Below are 22,726 nucleotides of genomic sequence, written 5' to 3'. Positions count from 1 at the left end.
TTGGTTTTGTAGTTGATGAAAATCGAAATAATTGCTTTGATCAGCATCTAATTCATCATCTTCAACTTCGGTCAACAATGGTTTAATATAGTATCAGTTAATGTTATCCATGAACCATTATTAACAGAACACTAAATCTTAAGTTCTAGATTACATTTTTAGATTAAAAAAAGAGAACACAAATATTCAGAAAAAGAACAAAAATTCCCCATAATATTAGGGGAAAATACCAGGAAAGCCGTTGAAGTTCGATTACCTTTCTAAAAAAGTAATGAGTGTAATAAAGGAAAGAAAAGAAAAGAAAAGAAGGAAAAGGAGAAACGAAAATAAGTTTCAATTTTGCCAAAGTAATAGGTTTTCTTGTGCACTCCTAGTTGCAATGACCAACATTTTAGTGACATGTCAATGAATTGGGTCAATTTTTGCTGAGGTGGCACTAGGGCTGGCAAAATTGTACCATGGAAAACCAACCAACATGTTACCAATCGAACCAAGAAACATGGTAGCAAATATATTTGGTAGCCAACATGTTTGGTTGATAGTACCATATCAATTGAGCAATGTTGGTACGGTAATGGTAATGGTACAAAAATTAGAATACCATGGTAATACCGTACCAACCAATTCATTTGATATATATATATATATATATATATATATATATATATATATATATATATATATATATATATATATATATATATATATATTTCAACTGTTAATTGTATTTAGTGTTCACAGTTTTAATAACATTATATTAGTCATTTAGTCGTATTAGTCAATAGTTATTACTACGTTAAAGCACAATATTAAAACGTTACTTTAGCGTTATTTCAATAGAATTCTTTTGTAAACTAAAAAAACTACGTAACTAATTTCTATACCACACATCAAAATCTGATGTTTTTGCTTATTTTTAAATCTTATAAAAGAAAATTAAAAGAAGTTGGTATATATTATTACCAATTTGTACCAACCAAACTTGTTACTAGCCAAATAAATTGGTACCAAGTATACTTGGTACGGTACCGGTAGCAATTTTTTTATATCAATTATAGTTGGTACGGTACACGGTTTAGAAAAAAATGAATTGGTACTGTACCAATTCCACCCTAGGTGGCACTTGCTTTAATTCTAAGAAACTCATGTGACATGATACACGTTGACACACTTTTGGCCTGCGACATCATATTATCCTCACCTTCCATTCACCTTACAAAACCCGTACAAATGAAATGAATAGAATTTGCCAAAGATTGGGTGTGTCGTAAAGTTAGGTCAAAATGGGCGTGGTTAACAACACCCCGCGTACCTATCCATCGTCTAGTCTCAGCGAGGTGTGGGCATGAAATTTTGTTGCCGATTCATCTCTCTTCTCGATTCTGAGTAATCGTTGTTCACTTGGTAAGTTTCCTTTCCTTTTATTCTTTTTGACCTAATTGTCGTTGGTTTTTTGAGTTTGCTCTATTTGTGTACAATACGCACAAATTGGGATATAAATTTAGCATTTCTGAAAATGATGCACATACGCTTTTATGTTTTTTGTGTGCAAAATCCGTTATTAACTGTGTAAGGGAGGATACGCTTCACAACTCAGTTATTTCCCTTGCTTTACAGTAGACGACCCTTTGGTACTTACATTAGTGGTTGTATTGTATTGCATCAACTAATCTTTTATTTTGATCAGTGCATCGAGCACATAGTCTATGTTGTTGCAGCAATACAAGTACATGAAATGTCGCTCAATTTGCTTTTGCATTGTAGAAAACTGGAAAACAGAAAACATTTCTTGTAATCTGACGAGCTTTCATTTGCCCACATAACTTTGCCTTCTACTTACTGTTGGAAAAGTATAATCTAAGCAATGAACAGAAGGAAAACATAAAGATGCTAAAATTTTACCAATTCATTCATTAGTAAGAAATCAATGAACAGATACAATTAAAAAGCAAAATAAAACTAAAGGTTTATGATAACCCTACCGATCTCATTCATTGATACATGTATATATACAAATATAAGAACCGAATCCTTATAATAAGGTAAGAATCAAATACAATAATCTAAATGTATACACTATATTATTTTATTAACTAATAGTCTCCCTTAGTGTGATCTGGAGCTTTGCGAACGTTCAGACTGGATCGAAAACTTTCAAATAAGATTTTGGGAAGGCCTTTCGTAAAAATATCGGCATATTGGTATTCAGCTGGGACATGAAAAACCTTAACCTCGCCAAGTCGCACTTTTTCCCAAACAAAATGTATGTCTAATTCGACATGTTTGGTATGTTGGTGTTGAATCGGGTTGGCGGAAAGATAGACGGCAGATACATTGTCACAATAAATCAATGTGGCTTGTCGTATAGGAACATGAAGCTCTAGAAGAAGGTTCCTGACCCAGCTAGTTTCAGCAACAGCATTAGCAATGCCTCGATATTCTGCCTCTGCACTAGATCTGGAGATAGTTGCTTGTCGCTTGGCTGACCATGATATCAAATTATCACCCAAAAACACACACTAGCCTGAAGTGGATCTGTGGGAGTCTGGACATCCTCTCCAATCGACATTTGTGTACGTTGTAAGCTTTAGTGATCAGTTAGCTCGAAAGTAAAGGCCATGATGGATGGTTCCTTTTAGGTAACGCAATATTCGTTTGAGGAACTGTAGATGTGATTCGCACGGCGCGTGCATGAATAGGCAAACTTGTTGAACTGCATAAGTAAGATCCGGGCATGTGAATGTAAGGTATTGAAGTGCACCGACTAAGCTACGATAAAGAGATATGTCAGTTAAGGGAGCACCCAAGTCAGCGCTCAGTTTGGATCCGGTTTCTATCGGTGTGGAGGCGGGTTCGCAGTTGTACATATTTGCTCTTTCAAGAATCTCCTTGGCGTACATTTCATGTGATAGAAAAAGACCCGACGAAGTGCATTTGGATGTAACCCCAAGGAAGTGTTTTAACATACCAAGGTCTGTCATTGCAAATTACGTGGACAGAAGATCGGTGATTCTTTGCAAGAGTTTATCATTAGATGCAGTAAGAATCATGTCATCGATGTATAAGAGAAGATATGTTGTGGCATTCCCTATGTTGAATATGAATAATGAATGGTCAGAAACGCTTCGTTTGAAGCCCTTTGATGTAACAAAAGTTGCAAATCGGGTGTACCAAGTCCGAGGTTCTTGCTTTAGTCCATATGATGATTTTCGTAACCTGCACACATGAGTTGTTCACTGGTCCACAAACCCTGGTGGTTGGTGCATAAACACCGTCTCATTAAGATCCCCATGTAAAAAAGCATTTTTAACATCTAATTGTTTGACAGGCCAGTTACGAGAGACGGCAAGGCTAAGAACTATCCGAATAGTTGTGGGTTTAACTACTGGACTGAAGGTGTCATCACAATCGAGGCCCACTTTTGAGATTTTCCATTTACGACCAAACGTGCCTTGTATCATTCAAGAGAGCCATCCGAGTTATATTTATGGCGATATAGCCACATGTAATGTATTACATTTGCGTTAGTTGGGCGTGGGACAAGCTCCCACGTTTGATTTTGTTGCAAGGCTTGGTATTTAATGGTCATAGCGTTACGCCAATTTGGGTCATTAAGAGCAAGGTGGGGAGATTTTGGTATAGGGGATATGAGTGGTTGAGAATGGGTGTGAAGGTTTAAGGGTTGTCGTGTCTTAATAATACCACTTTGGGATCGAGTGGACATTGTGTGGCTAGAGACATGTGGGGCGGCAGGTGGAGGAGGGGGGTAGGATGTTTGGGACTGGTGGAAGGGGAGGGAGAGGCTGTAGGTGGTATAGATAAAGGGATAGGAGAGTTTGTAGGAGGTGGAGATGGTGGCGTGGAGGAAGGGGCGACGGAAGGAGTTATTGGTGTAGGTAGGAAAATATCGAAAAGGTGAGGAGAGGGAGAGATGTCAGTGTTTGATGGTTTGGAGTGGTGAGACTGATACGGGAATGATTTTTCATCGAAGGTAACATGCCGAGAAAGAAATACTCTACTCGTGGAGAGTTCAAGGCATCGGTAACCTCGGTAGTTAGGTGGGTACCCGAGGAAGATACAAAGAGTGGAGCGAGGGTCAAGTTTGTGTGTTCTATTTGCAAAGCGGTTTGGATAACAAGCACATCCGAAGGTACATAAGTGATCGTAGGTTGGGTGTCGGTGGTAAACGGAGGATGTAGGAGTGCGAAGGTGAAGAGTTTTAGTTGGAAGGATGTTATGGTGGTAAGCGGTTGTGTGAAGTGCCTCGACCCAAAAGGAAGGAGGGAGAGACGCATGAGTGAGCAACGCGAGGATAATTTCATTGAGGCATCGAATCATACATTTGGCTTTTCTATTTTGGGGAGATGTTTGAGGACACGAGAATCGGAAATGTAAGCCGTGTGATGAAGCAAAGTGTGAAATGAAGTGCTATCAAATTCACCACCCATGTCACATTGAAAAGATTTGATTTTAGCATTAAATTGCGTGAGTATGTAAGAATGAAATTGTTTGAACTTGATGAGTGTTTCGGACTTATATTTTAAAGGAAAGAGCCATATGTATTGTGTGAAGTTATCAATAAGAACCATGTAATACTTGTAACCTGAGTTGCTAGAGACGGGTGAAGTCCATAAATCACAATGGATGATGTCAAACGGTAGCAACGTAGTAGATTTAGAATCAAAAAATGGTAGGCGTTTGTGTTAAGAAATTTGACAAGAACTGCAAACATTATTCAAACGACTAGTCTTATTACATGAAATGAAAGTATTAAAACGAAAATGATCTAAAATATTATCGCCAGGGTGTCCAAGGCGATTGTGCCATAAGTCTGAACCGGAAGGTGAAAGCAAAATTGTTGCTGACGGTGCAACTGATGTGACAGGGTATAGTTTGCCGCAACTATTGTGTCGAGAAAGGATCCTCCCAGTCGTCAAATCCTTCACAGAAAAACCGTATGGATCAAACTCAACAGAAACATAATTATCAGATGTGAATTTTCTAACAGAGATGAGGTTTTTAATGATTTGAGGTGCTAACAGGACATTTTTTAAAACGGTCGAGTGATTGGGAAGAGAAAGAGTGGCGTTACCAGACTCTTTGATAGGGATGCTATGACCATTCCCAACATAAATGGACTGAATAGGACCCGTTTGTAATGGATTGGAAATTATACCTTCATCACTAGTGACGTGCGAGATTGCCCCGGTGTCCATGAACCATTGAGATTGATCTGGAGTGCTTAAGGTCATCGTGTGTAGAGCTTCTCCAAGAGTTGTGGGGTCCAGCGGGTTTGTTTCAGCCAGATGGGCTGATTGTTGTTTGGCCTGGCGTGGCTGATGATCTGAATGATCAGGTATATACTGCTGCTGATATGGGTGTCCGTAATTCCATGGGCAAGCCCAACCTTGCTGAGCAGGAAAAGGACATGGTGGTGGAGCATATGCAGCCCAATATGGGTATGGAGCATTACCTGGAGGTGCACCTGGAGGCCTGATGCTGTGATTACCAGAAGGAGCACCGCGACCACGAGTGTTGTTTCCGCCACGATCACGATTACCTGTGTTCATAGGGTGGCAATTCTGGTTTGATCGGGGTCGGCCATTCTGGTGTGAAGGAGTTGGTTCACCAGTTATGTCGGTTTGTGTAGCAACAAGCGCTACACCGGAAGAGTTTCCGGTTGTGTTATTGCTCTCGCGACTGGATTGGCGATGTTGTTCAAGTTGAAGCATGCTACATGCCGTGTCCCATGTTGGGAGGCTTTGGTTGATAAAAGAAGCCACAATATCAAATTCAGAGGGTAAGCCACGTACCAGTTGAAGTACAAAACGATTTTCTGTTATCGGGCTTTCAACATCATCGAGTTGTGTGGCCAAATCCTTGAGGCGTTGACAGTATTCTTCCAATGATGACATGGCTGAGAGTTTGAGGTTGTTGAACTCATGTTCCAAAGCTGCTGCATGAGATCCTTTATTGTTGAGGAAGATTGATGATAATTTCTGCCATGCTTCATAGGCTGTGGTGTCGGGTTCCAGTATACGAACCAGAAGATTATCTAAATATATACACTATACTATTTTATTGACTAATAAAAACAACTGAAACAAAATCCTAAAAGCAACATACTAGTACTACTATGTTGGAAACTTAGACCACAAAATTGGCATAAACCAGCCACTAACAAAACATAAAAGTAACCCAAAATGCACCTTTGAACATCCGAACAACAACCCTAATTACTGTTGGTGAAACCAATTAATTTAAAATTTGATACCATTTGTCTGCCAAATTCCAAAGTCAACAGTTCCAATATTTTAGTCTTTTTGGTACAGTAGACACTTTGGTACTTATATAAGTGGTTGTATATGTACTGTATCAACTAATCTCTGATTTTGATCAATCTACATTGACTGTAGAGTAATTGTCATTGCAGCAATACAAGTGCATGAAATGTCTCTCTACAATTTAAAAACCATCGACACACCAAGTGGCTTAGTTATTGGAGGTGTGGAGGATTAATATTATTATTATGTATACACAATACTGAAGAACTTCTATAACTGTATTCATCCCCTTTTACGAAAACATAATGAATCAATCTCTCTGTCAGTTTTCTTCATATCCAAATGTTGATATTCAAGTCTTTGTCTGTGATTCGATAGTGATTTACTATGCTTTAACCAGATCTTGATTCTTGATGAGCTGTCGCATGCCTACATAATCTTTTCAAAATACCTTTTTATCACATATTCCCTAAAACCCACATGTTTGTGCCTACTAATTACTGTTTGAAAAGTAAAATTTAAGCAATGGGCAGAAGGAAAACATAGAAATACTAAAATTTTGCATACAGTCGTGCTTTGAGTTAACTTTTTGGGGTGATGGGTTTTTTTGTGCATTTCTTCTCCCATATTGTTTTGAACATGTTCATGAAAATAGAGACAATTTATGTATTATAATGAACTTGGTATATGATAGTAATGAAAATGATGCCAAAAACTAGCAAAATCAAATGGCCAGAAAATCACAAGGTAGAAGAAAACGAGAACAATGAAAGTCTCGATGTCATATTATCAATCATAAAAAAAAGACCTCTCTGAACGGGAAAATACTTATAACCCTGAAAAAAAAAAAGACAGCTCAACTTTCCTAAAAGAAATACTCCTAAGATTTAGATTAAAGATATATTATGTAAATAGATATTATCTTCCACTAAATCTCTTATTATTTTAACATAATTCAAATAGGAAACAAATCAACTAAATAACTGACTAAAACATAAAAAAGTCAGCCAATAGGAGGTTGTGATTGGATGCTCCTACATCATCCCCCCTGCCTTGAAAAGGACCCGCCTTCGAGTGTGCTCCTTCATCTGTTCCCTCCCGAAATGACGATAAATCAGCAACGTTGAAAGTAGCCGACATGTTGTAATGAGCACGCAGTTCAATTTTATAGGCATTATCATTAATCTTCTTGAGCACCCGAACAACTTCCCAAAACGACCAGCTAGAAAACGTTCTTTTCTCAAATGAATCCAAACCAAATCACCCTCCTTGTAGAGAACTTGCTTCTTATGCTTGTTTGCTCGATTTTGATACGTCGTATTATGTTTAATGATTTCATCATGAACCTTCTGATGGATAGTTTTGATCTGCTGTGATTGATTTTCCACCTCAACACTAACATGGTCAACCAAGGGAATGAGTGTCAAATCAAGCGGAGTATGGGGGTTTCGACCGTATACAACCATGAACGGGCTCAACCCAGTAGTGCGGTTCGTGGAACGGTTATAGGCAAACTCAGCCTGAGCAAGTGTTAAATCCCATTGCTTGGGGTTATCACCAATAAGACTCCGTAAAAGATTCCCCAAACTCCGGTTTGACCATCCATTTGCGGATGGTGAGAGCTACTAAATTGCAACTTAGAACCCATACTTTTCCAAAGATCCTGCCAAAAATGACTCACAAATTTAACATCCCGATCCGAGGTGATGGTCTTTGGAACTCCATGAAGCTTGACAATTTCAGAAAAATACAATCTTGCAATTTGGCTCGCATCATAAGTCTTAGCACAGGGTATAAATAGAGACATTTTTTAAACCCTGTCAACAACTCACGGAATCTTTTTGTCTTTGAGTTCGAGGTAAACCTAGGACAAAATCCAAACTAACATCCTCCCACGGGGCAACAGGAACAGGCAACGGTGTATATAGGCCTGCATTAGTGTGGTGGGTTTTGGCCACATGACACACACGTCATCGAGTAATATACGGGCAACATCACGCTCCATCTTGGGCCAAAAAAACGACCGTGGATTAAGTCCAAGGTTCTATCCCTGCCAAAGTGACCCACAAGACCTCCAACATGGCTTTCATTGATAACTGAGTCTCGTAACGAGCTCACGGGGATGCACAACCGAGCACCCTTAAAGAGGTAACCGTCATGTCTTGAGAAGTCGCGAAGGGGCTTGTCCTTGCAGCTATTCCAAATGGTTCTAAAATATGGATCATCCTGATATAAGTCCCTGAATGAATCAAAGCCACAAACCTGAAATTTCATTTCTGAAAGGAGTATGTAACGTCTACTTAGAGCATCAACAACAGTATTTGAAGACCCAGCCCTGTGTCGAATAACGAAGGAATAATCTTGCAAGAATTCGACCCATTTGGCATGGCGAGGGTTGAGTTTCTGCTGTCCCTGGACATACTTGATGGCTTCATGGTCAGAGAATAAATTCGTTAGCGAGTAAGTAATTTCGCCAATATTCCAAACTACGAACAATGGCATAAAATTCCTTATCATAGGCTTTTGATTTTGACTTAGAACACGGCCTATACCAAGACCCGAAGCGTCACACTCGACTTGAAACACCTTGTTGAAATTAGGAAAACCCAAAACAGGAGCTTGTGTAACCTTCTGTTTTAATTCTTCAAACGCATATCCAGCCTCTTTAGTCCAAGAAGACTTCCCGTCGTTCATACATTCCGTCATAGGGCAATAATGGTACTAAAATTTCGAATAAAACGCTGGTAGAAGGAGGCTAGCCCATGGAAGCTACGAATATCATGGATCGTAGTGGGTGTACGCTAGCTCGTAATAGCTTCAACCTTGGAATTATCCATCTGAATCCCATCACCTTAGATTAAGTAGCCAAGAAAGATAACTTCATTAGTTAGGAAATGGCACTTCTTCCCATTGGCGTACAATTTCTGCTCCCGCAAGACTGCAAACACCTGTCGAAGATGTGACACATGTTGCTTGACACTTTGGTTGTAAAGTAAAATGTCATCGAAGTAAACAAGAACAAATTGACCTATGAAAGGTTTAAAAACATGGTTCATCAGCCGCATAAAAGTGCTTGGTGCATTTGACAACCCAAAGGGCATCACCAACCACTCGTATAGTCCGGCATGTGTCTTGGTTTTCCACTTGTCCCCAGGTCGCATACAAATCTGATGGTACCCACTCCGTAAATCAATCCTGGAGAAAATCGTTGACCCATGCAACTGATCGATTAAATCATCAAAATGCGAAATAGGGAACCGATATTTAATCGTGATTTTATTCACGACTCTACTATAAATACACATGCGAAAAGGTACCTCCTCTGTTTTGGAACTAGCAAGGATGGTATGGCACACAGACTCATACTCTCTCGTATTAGTCCTTTGTCGAGTAGCTCGCTAACTTGTCGGTGTAACTCCTCAAACTCTTTTGGGTTCATACGGTAGGCGCTCTTGTTTGGAATAGTGGAAACGGGTAAGAAATCAATGTAGTGTTGTATCTCCCTTATAAGAGGTAGAGTCGGTGGAATATCCTCAGGGAAGACGTCCCTAAATTCATTGAGTAATGGTTGGATCAGATCTCGAACAATTGAGGAAAAACCATTTTCTTCTGTCACAACTAAAGCATAAATGGTAGGTTGAGGGATGAGTTTGGTTAACCCAATGAATTCTGTTTTGGAGAGAAACAAGTTGTCACTAGGGGTGCCAATACTATATTAACTCCATCCTTCTTGAAACTATATGTTTTCAAAAAACCATCGTGTTTGGTCTTTCGGCCATACTGCCAAGGTCTTCCCAATAACATGTGGCACGCATCCATGGGAATAACCTCGCACCAGACTTCATCTTCATATTTTTTTCCGATCAAGAACTGAACTAAACAACGTTTATTTACCTTCACAAAATTCCCCTTCTTGAGCCACGTTAGTTGGTATGGTTCTGGATGATTTTCCACCTTGAGCCCTAACTTTTCCACCATTGTTGTTGCCATCATGTTGTCACAGCTGCCCCCATCAATTATGACACTACAAACCTTGCCTTTTGATGTACATTTGGTGCAAAAAATGCTGTTGCGCAACTAAGAACGATCACTGTTTTCTCTACATCAACGTTTAGGACACGCTGAGTAACTAAAGCATTGCCATGATCAGCATACACCACCTCGATCTCCTCCACATCACTTTCATCCTTCCCTTCGGTATCATAAACAGGGTCTGGTTCCCCCACCAAAGTGACTAGTTGTTTGTTTGGACATTCCCTCGCCATATGACCCCACATTGACATTTGAAGCATCGAAGAACACATGTAGCAGGTGGATTGGCTACAATACATGTTGGGGTGTCAATTTTAGAGTTGGTTGCCTTGCTTTGTTGCGTCGATGGTGAACGGGAGGACGACACAAACCTGCTAGCTCCAAGTTTTCCTCTATTCCTTAACTGTTTTTCAACCTTTAAGGCCAAATGACATACGTCAGCATATGTCCAATATTGTTGAAGGTGCACAATATCAACAATCTCAGGTTTGAGGGCTCCCAAAAATGTGCAATAATTTGTTCCTCTTCTTCCTCAACAGAACATCGTATCCTGAGTCAATCGAACTCAGCGATGAAATCTTCAATAGAAGACGCTTTCTGGGCTAAACTATGATAATCTAAGAAGGCTTCTTGACGATGATTTACCGGGAGAAACTTTCCCTATAATAGCTTCTTCATCTTCGACCATGTTTCAATTTTTGATTTCTTCTCCTATTGGTGTTGTTTCTTCATGTGTTCCCACCAAAGTGAAGCAGGCTTCCTTAGCTTAATGGCTACAAGTTTTACTTTCAATGCGTCGGGAATATCCTTTCAATCAAAGACCTGTTCTACGGTGCTCAACCAATCTATGAAATCGCCAGGATGTGCTTTCCCATCAAACTCAGGGATCTCTATTTTCATTCCCAAGTTTCGTAAAGGGTCATCATAGTGTTGTCTCTGGGTATTCCGTTGATAAGTTTCAAATGTGTTCCTTCCGTGGAAACCCCCACCGAACGAATTCACGTCCCTCTCTTGGTCATCTTGAAGGCTGTGTTCTGATTGAGAATCTTGGTTTTAAGCCTCCTGTTGTATCTCCAATTCCCGAACTCGTTATTGTAGCCTTTCGATCTCAACATCTCGTGGATCTGGTTGTTCTCCTTCATTTCCTCTGTCGTCGTATCTATGAGGAGGAGGATCACGTTTACCACGTCCAACCATTTGAGAGATAACCAGGCTCTGATACCAAATGATGCCAAAAACTAGCAAAATCAAATGGCCAGAAAATCACAAGGTAGAAGAAAACGAGAACAATAAAAGTCTCGATGTTTTATTATCAATCATTAAAAAAAAAGACCTCCTGAACGTGCTATAAGGAAAATACTTATAACCCTAGAAAAAAAAAAAGACAGCTCAACTTTCCTAAAAAATACTCCTAAGATTTAGATTAAAGATATATTTTGTAAACAAATATTATCTTCCACTAAATCTCTTATTATTTTAACATAATTCAAACAGGAAACAAATCAACTAAATAATTGACTAAAACATAAAAAAAAGTCAGCCAATAGGATGCTGTGATCGGATGCTCCTGCATCAGAAAAAGCATGTTTGTTTGTAATTATCATCAAATTGGGTTTTCTCCCCAATTAGGTGGTATCAAGTATTTATGCTAATTGTTTTTTTGTTTCAGCAGGTGACTTGTTGATCTTATTGAATGTCTTACTAAATGAGAAGACTTTGCCAACTACATATTATAGTGAATTGGAGCCTTGTCTGAAGGTTAGTACCCCTAAATCTTGTTCTTATATAAAATGTATTTTTGCCATTTTTTATAAGTGTATGTCATCCGTGATATTAAAACATGTTTGTAGGATTTGTTAGTAGAAAAATTACATAGACTTTGTGTAATGCCCCGTTTCTGGTACGTATTTAATTCTTTAATTGTCATTTTGTAAGACCTACTCGACGAGTTGTAGCCCTAACTTTTTGAGTAGATGCTAGTTTTGGACGCGGGTTTTAAGTGATCTACTCAGCGAGTCCGCTCCTTGACTCGACGAGTAGGCCAATCAGGAGGAAACCCTAATATTTAGGGTTGGCACACTATTTAAACAACATTATGGGCCTCTTCTCTAGCCTCCATCAACTCCAGAGCAGCAACCCGAAACCTTAATCCTCCATAAGTGAGTTTGAGCCTTCTTGGTTAGTTTGAGAGTTATTTGGTGTATTTTGAAGTTAGTGGAAGAGGTGGAAGCTAGAAGATTCAAGGGAGAAAGAGTAGATCCATAAACCCCATCTCATTTGCCATCTTTTCTGGTAATCAAGCTTCATACTTGTCTTGTAGTTTCATAGATCTTCTTATTGTCATTTTTTGGAGTTTCGGGTCCAAGAAGCTGGATTCTTGAGACTTGGATGTCCCAAGTCATTTTACCCACAGATCTGGAACCTTAGAGGGTCCTCATGGCTTAAAGGTGCCACCTTTATGGCCATGAGAACCCCAATAATGAAATAAGTCCCATTTTTGGTCCTTTGAGCATAAAATTCCCATGCATGAACGTAAAGTTCATGGATTTACGTGTTATACTGATCTTAGGAGCCTAGATCTACCTTCTGGATGGGTTTTTCCCATCAGAATCAAATTATTAGACTTGGATATGCATGGACTCTGTGAGACGTTCTTGGGACTCGGCGAGTCGTGAGTTGGTTCCCAAAACTGTTATGACTCAGAGGAACCCATTTTAGTTCGGAAAGGATTTGGATGGGTCCAGGGAGGAGACTCAATGAAATGGACAACGCCATGGATTTGGAAACCGTGGGACTCGGCGAGTGCAGGAACGTACTCGGCGAGTCCAAGGCCATCTCCCAACTCATGAAGACGGACTCGACGAGTTGTTCATACAACTCGGCGAGTCACAGACTAGACACGTTCTTAATATGAAGATAAACTAGATGAGTTCAGGAAGAACTCGTTGAGTCAGATGAAGATTGTTTCGATGTTATGATTGAAGGTGAACTCGTCGAGTTCTTGCTAAACTCGACGAGTAGAGTCGGGTTGGGGGTAGTTGAGAAGATTGGGACTCGGCGAGTTGTCAAGCCAACTCGACGAGTCTGGTCAACTGGTAAGTTGACTTTACCCATGATGTTGACTTTAGTTAGGGGTGAAATGGTCATTTTACCCTAAGAGTAGTTATCAGCTTTTGAGTAAGTACCTTTGTGGGATTTCATAGCCGGAGGGTTGCCAGAGCAGCAAACAGAGATTCCCCACCCAGAGTTACAACAGTCAGTCACACAAGGTGAGTTTCCTTCCAGTAGCAATGGGTCTACGGCTACAATGCAGGCTCGTATAGATATCAGTAGTTCTGGACTGTGGTTTGATGCCGGGGTGGTCCCGAGAAGTAGTTCAGTATGCTTGATGTCTTTGTGATTCAGGCATGTCTATGTGTTATGTGTTCCGGACTGCGGTCCGATGCAGTATGTAGTATATGTGTTATTGTTATATGTTATGATTATGTTATGCTATGTTTAGTCAGTTCTGGACTTCGGTACGATGCAGTGGGAAAGGCCCTATTTAGTTTCGGACTTCGGTCTGATGCAGTGGAGAAGGCCCTAGTTAGTTCCAGACTTCGTTCCGATGCAGAGGGCAAGGCCCTAGTTAGTACTGGACTTCGGTCCGATGCAGTGGGCAAGGCCCTAGTTAGTTTTGAACTTTGGTCCGATGCAGTGGGCAAGGCCCATTATGTGCTTTATATGTTATTGTATGGTATGTAGTAGTTTGGGGGAGCTCACTAAGCTTCGTGTTTATAGTTTCATTTTTGGTTTCAGGTACTTCAGCTAGTAAGGGGAAGGGCTCGGGATGATGGCATGTCACACACCACAGTTTTAGCCTGGGAGATTGACTCTGATATTTTGATATGAACTTGACATTGGTTTTATTATGAGACATATTTTATGACATTTTGAGACACACGACTTATGGTTTTCTTATATGATATTTGGATCTTACGGTGTTAGTAATGTTTTTAAAACAAAATTTTTGGCTTTTATTTTTGGGATGTTTCAAGTTGGTATCAGAGCCTTGGTTTGAGGGATTCGGGCACACTTTCAAGTGTGTCTAAACTCAAACTAAGGAATTGGTATAGAAATTTTCAAAAAGAAAATCATTTTTACAAAAAGGATTTTGAAAATAGAAAAGAACTTTGAAAAGAGAAAATGGTGTGGTGCATGCGATCAGCCGAGCTCAAGTAAGTACTCCCAAATTACCAATACAAGTTTATGTTATGATTATCAGTTTCAGTAGAACAACATGCTAGATTAGGACTAAGTATCTAGGAAGGATGCCTTATGTGCCTGTTTTATGTGTTTCAGCTCTATGAGAACTGCATGCTAGTACAGGATTGTCAGTATGATAGCCAGAGTAGTATATGCTTGATTATGTGTACTCGATGCTCGAATGCTTCTTTTTTGTGCTTTTAGGAGTCTTAGTTATCTTTTACTAACTAGTAAATGAATATGTTACGTTACATATTGTGAGGATTAAATAATTTTAGAAGGTTAGGTCTAGCTCTATTGCGCAGCTCTTGTCTGAGTCCAACCATTGTAGGGTAGGATCTCTCATTCGAAGAATTATCTAGTCTTAGTGATATGTAATAGTATTCACGAACTAGTTAGGGGAAGGTAGCCAGGACTTCTTGTGCGGCTGATAGCGGAGAGTGGGTTGGTGATTACCCTAGAGCAAGCCTAGGATGAGAGTAGCCGAGGGCAGTAGCAGTAGCAGTAGAAGGGACTTAGTGGAGTCAAGGCAGTTCTAGAGGAAAGTACGGATAGATGTGGAAGGTAGTATGGACCCGTACTACTGAAAGCAGAGGATCCGTACTCGAATCGAGGAAGGCTTAGACAAGAACAGGAAACTTGTAGTAGATGTGATCCCTCTAGTTATATCAGTGTTTCTCATGATTGTCATTATGTGTTTCAGAATGGTGGTTTTATGCTCTAGACCAGCAGTCGGCAGTTCGGGTGCCGGAAAGGGATCAGGTTCAGGCTCAGGAGCCGGGCATTTGGATGAGCAGACCAAAGAGTTCATCTCTTCAGAGGTCAAGCGTAGCATACTTGAGCAGACTCCTGTGATCTTTGGATCGGTCAAGGAGGGTATTCTTGAGCTGTTGGATGAGAGGTTGGGTGCGTTCCGCACTAAGATGGTGACTATGATGGGGTCACATACTTTGACATTCAGGGAGTTCCGGGCTTGTGGAGCTCCAGATTACCAGGGCGCCCGAGACTCCATTATGAGTACCAGGTGGTTGGCTGACGTGGCCAACGCTTTCCGCACTAGCAGATGTCTCGAGGGGGACAAGGTCCGACTTGCATCCTGTCTTCTGAAGGGCAGGGCATGTAATTGGTGGGAGGAGGTCGAACATGTCATTGGGGATGATGCAGCCCTTGATGCTATGACCTGGACGGATTTTGTGGCCCGATTCAGGGCCGAGTTCGCACCTGTCATTGAGGTGCAGCAGCTTGCTAGGGAGTTCTAGGATCTCCAGCAGACGACGGAGACAGTGGCGGAGATTACCGCCAAGTTCAAGGAGAGGGCTATTCTCGTTCCTCAGTACGCGGCAGACGAGGAGATGAAGAAGGCCCGATACCATGAGATGTTGAGGAGTGATATCAGACAGTTTGTGAGCCGATCTAGCTGTAAAACGTTGGACGACATGATTGCAAGGGCTCGTGAGAGGGAGATTGATTTAGAGATGGAGAGGAAGAGGAAGCCAGCGGTGGTACATGGAACAGGGAGTTCGGGCAAAAAGCCCAAGGTATCGGATCACAGATCTAGGGGACAGTAGAGCCACAGTCGGTGTGGCAAGTGTGGGAGGTTGCACGATGGAGTGTGCAAGGCAGGGAGTTCCGGCTGCTACAAGTGCGGTCGGACTAGGCACATGAGCAAGGATTATACAGCTACTACTACTACGACTCCTACCTCAGCATCTAATCTGATTTGCTTTCAATGCAATCAGAGGGGCCATAAGAGGTCCCAGTGTCCTAGCTTAGCAGCAGCAGGGAAGGTAGCGGCACCTGCCCCTGCTACATTGAGGATTACAGACGGCTGTCAGGGTCTGGCTGAGGCACCAGTGGCACAGAGTAGAGCGTTCCAGATGACAGCAGAGGAGGCGCAAGCGACTCCTAACGTGGTGACAGGTATGAATTTTCGTTTGATCTCTGTTTTAGTATTGATTATTTCTTATGGTTATGTGTTTGTGTATAGGGTCGTTCTTAGTGAACGGCATTTCACCTACAATATTGTTTGACTCGGGGGCTACCCGATCATTTGTGTCGCTTGCACTTAGTAAGCGGGTTAATAGAGCTCCGGGGGAGCTAGATTACCCACTTGATGTCGAGATAGCAGATGATAGGACCGTTAGGGTCGCGAGAGTTCATAGAGGATGTACACTGCGGTTATTTGATGAGCAGTTCCCAGTAGATTTGGTTCCTATTCCCCTACGAGGGAACAAGGTTATAGTGGGTATGGATTGGCTGAGTTCCAATGGAGAAGTGATTGATTATGAGCTGCAGTTGGTGAGGGTTCGCACTCCTACTGGGGGAGAGTTAGTGATTCAGGGTGAGAGGCCACAGCGTGGACCGATTCTTTGTTCAGCAGCAAGAGCGAGGCGCTATTTCCAGCAGGGTTGTGCGAGGTACGTTGCCTATATTATGGATACCCAGGATAAGGGTAAGGTGACAGTTGACGATGTGTCAGTAGTATAAGAGTACTCGGACGTATTCCCAGAGGATTTGCCTGGGATACCTCCAGAGAGACAGGTTGAGTTTCGGATCGACCTGGTCCCAGATGCGGCTCCGATAGCCAAGGCACCATATCGGTTGGCTCCTCCCGAGATGCAGGAGTTGTCTATGCAGCTGCAAGAGCTGTTAGACAAGGGTTTTATCAGGCCGAGCAGTTCACCATGGGGAGCCCCAATCCTTTTTGTGAAGAAGAAGGACGGGTCGCACGGTATGTGCATAGACTATTGGGAGTTGAACAAGGTAACGGTAAAGAACTGTTACCCACTCCCGATGATAGATGATTTGTTTGACCAGCTTCAGGGAGCATCTTGGTTCTCCAAGATTGATCTACGGTCCGGATACCATCAGATGCGGGTCAGAGATGATGATGTGCAGAAGACCGCTTTAAGGACCCACTATGGTCACTATGAGTTTGTGGTGATGCCGTTTGGGCTCACCAATGCTCCAGTTGCATTCATTGACCTCATGAACTGTGTGTGCAGGCCGATGCTGGATCGGTCTGTGATAGTATTCATTGATGATATCTTGGTTTATTCCAAGACTGAGGAGTAGCATGAGGAACACCTGAGAGAAGTGCTTGAGACCTTGAGGAGGGAGATACTTTTCGTAAAGTTCTCCAATTGCGAGTTCTGGTTGTGCGAGGTGCAGTTTTTGGGACACCTCGTCAACCAGAAGGGTATATTAGTCGATCCAGCTAAGATAGAGGCCATGATGCAGTGGGAGGTCCCAAGGTCTCCATTAGAGATTCGGAGCTTCCTGGGATTAGCAGGGTACTACAGGAGATTTATCTAGGATTTCTACAAGACAGCAGTACCATTGACCCGACTGACCAAGAAGTCGGTGGTGTTTCGCTGGGGTCCTGAGCAACAGACAGCCTTTGAGACGCTCGGGCGGCGACTGTGCGAAGCGCCAATTGTTACCCTGCCAGAGGGAGTTGATGATTTTGTAGTCTACTGTGACGCTTCGATCACAGGTATGTGAGCAGTGTTGATGTAGCGGGGGCATGTGATAGTTTATGCCTCGAGACAGTTGAAGCCTCACGAGGCTAACTACCCGATGCATGATTTAGAGTTGGGGGTTGTAGTGTTCGCCCTCAAGATTTGGCGGCATTACCTCTATGGAGTCCGGTGTACTTTTTACAGAGACCACAAGAGTTTGAGGTACCTCATGGATCAGCCGAATCCGAACATGAGGCAGTGTTGGTGTTTAGACGTGGTAAATGATTACGATTGTGAGATCCTCTACCACCCGGGCAAGAGCAACATAGTGGCCGACACCTTGATCCGCAAGGCGGTAGCAACTCCGATCCAAGATATCCGTCTGAGGATGACAGTGATTACTCCACTACTGGAGAAGATTAGGGAGGCGCAGGTTGAGGGCCTAAAGGAGGAGCGCCACAAGTGCGAAAGGATAGTGGGTCAAGTGACTTCATTTGATTATGACAGTCGAGGATTATTGACCCTTCATGGAAGGGTCTGGGTATCGTACTGGTGCGGAGTAAAATGGGTGTTGATGGATGAGGCCGACAAGTCTCGGTTCTCTATCCATCCAGGAGCGACGGTGATGTACAGAGATCTTCGACCAGATTACTGGTGGCCCTGCAAGAAGCGGGACGTAGCTTGGTATGTGGAGAGATGCCTGACCTGCAGGAAGGTCAAGGCAGCACCAGAGGCCCCACGGCAAGATGCAATCGTTAGATATTCCTGTGTGGAAATGGGAGGACATTACTATGGACTTCATTACGAAGCTTCCCAGGACCACACGTAGGGTGGATTTGATATGGGTTATCGTGGATCGGTTGACCAAGAGCACCCATTTTATATCGATCTAGGAGAGCATCTCGGCCGAGAAGCTGGCTGAGATTTATGGGTGAGAGGTAGTGACATGTCATGGAGTGCCTGTCTCGGTGGTGTTAGATTGAGATGTCCGGTTTACTTCCAGATTTTGGAAGCGGTTTCATGACGAGATGGGTACTCGTCTCCATTTCAACACTGCTTTCCACCCTCAGACGGATGGACAGAGCGAGAGGACGATTCAGACTCTCGAGGACATGCTTCGGGCATGTGTGTTAGATTTCGGTGGCAGTTAGGACAGGTATCTTCCGTTAGCGGAATTTTCATATAACAACAGCTATCACTCCAGTATAGACCGGCCTCCCTTCGAGATGCTCTATGGGAGGAAGTGTAGGACCCCAATCTGTTGGGGTGAGGTCGGTCAGCGAGTCATAGGGAGTATAGAGGTGGTACTCAATACTACAGAGCGGATTCAGCAAGTCTGGAGCAGACTCCAAACTGCTCAGAGTCGACAGAAGAGTTACGCAGACAAGCGGCGTTCGGACTTGGAGTTTCAGGTGGGCGATATGGTTCTCCTAAAGGTGTCACCCTGGAAGGGTGTTATCAAATTTCAGAAGTGGGGCAAGTTGGGCCCCAGGTTCATTGGTCCATTTAGGGTTTTGGTTCGGGTGGGTCGGGTTGCCTATCGGTTAGATCTTCCAACTGAGCTCAGCCAAATCCACAGCACGTTCCATGTTTCCCAGTTACGGAAGTGCTTGGTGGATGATTAAGCAGTAGTGCCATTAGAGGACACTCAGGTTGACGATAGCCTAAACTATATCGAGAGACAAGTGGCGATTCTAGATCGTAAGGTGAAAGAGCTGAGGAACAAGAGAGTTGAGTTAGTAAAGGTGCAGTGGCAGCATCGCAAGAGCTCGGAATGGACATGGGAGACCGAGGAGGAGATGAGAGAGCACTACCCGAAGTTAATTCCAGATGCAGCAGGCTTCGAGGACGAATTCTAAGACAAGTGGGGGAGAATTGTAGGGCCCCGTTTATGGTACGTATTTAATTCATTAATTGTCATTTTATAAGACCTACTCGACGAGTTGTAGCCCTAACTCGTCGAGTAGATGCCAGTTTTGGATGCGGGTTTTAAGTGATCTACTCGGCGAGTTCGCGCCTTGACTCGACGAGTAGGCCAGTCAGGAGGAAACCCTAATATTTGGGGTTTGCACCCTATTTAAGCAACATTATGTGCCTCTTCTCCAGCGTCCATCACCTCCAGAGCAGCAATCCCAAAACCCTAATCCTCCATAAGTGAGTTTGAGCCTTCTTGGTTACTTTGAGAGTTATTTGGTGTATTTTGAAGTTAGTGGAAGAGGTGGAAGCTAGAAGATTCAAGGGAGAAAGAGTAGATCCATAAACCCCATCTCATTTGCCATATTTTCTGGTAATCAAGCTTCATACTTGTCTTGTAGTTTCATAGATCTTCTTATTCTCATTTTATGGAGTTTTGGGTCCAAGAAGCTTGATTCTTGAGACTTGGACGTCCCAATTCATTTTACCCACAGATCTGGAACCTTAGAGGGTCCTCATGGCGTAAAGGTGCCACCTTTATGGCCATGAGAACCCCAATAATGAAATAAGTCCCATTTTTGGTCCTTTGAGCATAAAATTCCCATGCATGAACGTAAAGTTCATGGCTTTACATGTTATACTGATCTTAGGATCCTAGATCTACCTTTTGGATGGGTTTTGCCCATCAGAAATCAAATTATTAGACTTGGATATGCATGGACTCGACGAGTCGTGAGTTGGTTCCCAAAACTGTTATGACTCAGAGGAGCCCATTTTAGTTCGGAAAGGATTTGGATGAGTCCAGGGAGGGGACTCAATGAAATGGACAACACCAAGGATCTGGAAACCATGGGACTCGGCGAGTGCAGGAACGTACTCGGCGAGTCCAAGGCCATCTCCCAACTCATGAAGACGGACTCGACGAGTTGTTCATACAACTCGGCAAGTCACAGACTGGACACGTTCTTAATATGAAGATAAACTAGATGAGTTCAGGAAGAACTCGGTGAGTCAGATGAAGATTGTTTCGATGTTATGATTGAAGGTGAACTCGTCGAGTTCTTGCTAAACTCGACGAGTAGAGTCGGGTTGGGGGTAGTTGAGAAGATTGGGACTCGGCGAGTTGTCAAGCCAACTCGACGAGTCTGGTCAACTGGTAAGTTGACTTTACCCATGATGTTGACTTTAGCCAGGGGTGCAATGGTCATTTTACCTTAAGAGTAGTTATCAGCTTTTGAGTAAGTACCTTTGTGGGATTTTATAGTCGGAGGGTCGCCAGAGCAGCAGACAGAGATTCCCCACCTAGAGTTACAGCAGTCAGTCACACGAGGTGAGTTTCCTTCCAGTAGGAACAGGTCTACAGCCATAATGTCGGCCCGTATAGATATCAGTAGTTCCGGACTGCGGTTCGATGCTGGGGTGGTCCCGAGAAGCAGTTCAGTATGCTTGATGTCTTTGTGATTCAGGCATGTCTATGTGTTATGTGTTCTGGATTGCGGTCCGATGTAGTATGTAGTATATGTGTTATTGTTATATGTTATGATTATGTTATGCTATGTTTAGTCAGTTCCGAACTTCGGTCTGATGTAGTGGGAAAGGCCCTAGTTAGTTCCGGACTTCGGTCCGATGCAGTGGGCAAGGCCCTAGTCAGTTCCGGACTTCGGTTCGATGCAGAGGGCAAGACCCTAGTTAGTTTCGGACTTCGGTCGGATGCAGTGGGCAAGGCCCTAGTTAGTTCGAGACTTTGGTCTGATGCATTGGGCAAGGCCCAGTATGTGCTTTATATGTTATTGAATTGTATGTGGTAGTTGGGGGGAGCTCACTAAGCTTCGTGCTTACAGTTTCAGTTTTGGTTTTAGGTACTTCAGCTAGCAAAGGGAAGGGCTTGGGATGATGGCATGGCACACACCATAGTTTTAGCCTGGGAGATTGACTCTAATATTTTGATATGATCTTGACATTGGTTTTATTATGAGACATATTTTATGACATTTTGAGACACACGACTTATGGTTTTCTTATATGATATTTGGATGTTACGGTGTTAGTAATGTTTTTAAAACGAAATTTTTGGCTTGTATTTTTGGGATGTTTCACTTTGATACACATAAAAATGCACATTGATGACCTCCAATTTCCTTTTCATCTTTAGAATGTCGAAAGGTGTCTTTATTATAATCAAGTGACAATACAATTTACAAACACTCGTGCGCTCAATGAATTTCCCTTTTCTATATAGAATCATCTTAGTATCTTTTCTATGTAAGCTTCTTCATGGATAAGGATCACAGTCTTTAATTCTTCAATCTATAACCCAAGACAAAGTGTCCTCCTTCCTGAATCTTCCAAATCAAATTCCTTCTCCTATTAGGTATTCAACTTCCTTCGAAAGGTCTTTAGGAGTTCCAAGTATATTTAAATCATTTTGAAAACTATAAAAAATAAGATCTATATCTTTTTATAAAATTAGATGAAAAGATAGAATAACTTTTATAGCTTACTTCAACTAATATTTACTAAGGCGGCTATACCCCAGGTGCCATTATTGTTATCCATATAAGGATATGTTCGATTTGATTAAATATTGTTCTCGAGATTGCATCTTATGTGTTTCATGTTTGTGGATTTTCTTATAGATTTAGGTATCATGTGATTCGTATGAATAAGCTTAAACAAGTATCATATGCAAATCAAGTCTTTCATATATTGAAAGATTTGTAATATATCGGGAAGTAGTTGCATATACCACGCCAGAATGTCTCATATATGAATGCAATAAATTGTGAAAAT

Source organism: Lactuca sativa, chromosome 8, assembly GCF_002870075.4.
Source record: "Lactuca sativa cultivar Salinas chromosome 8, Lsat_Salinas_v11, whole genome shotgun sequence".
Classification (NCBI taxonomy): domain Eukaryota; kingdom Viridiplantae; phylum Streptophyta; class Magnoliopsida; order Asterales; family Asteraceae; genus Lactuca; species Lactuca sativa.
This window is presented reverse-complemented; position numbering follows the sequence as displayed.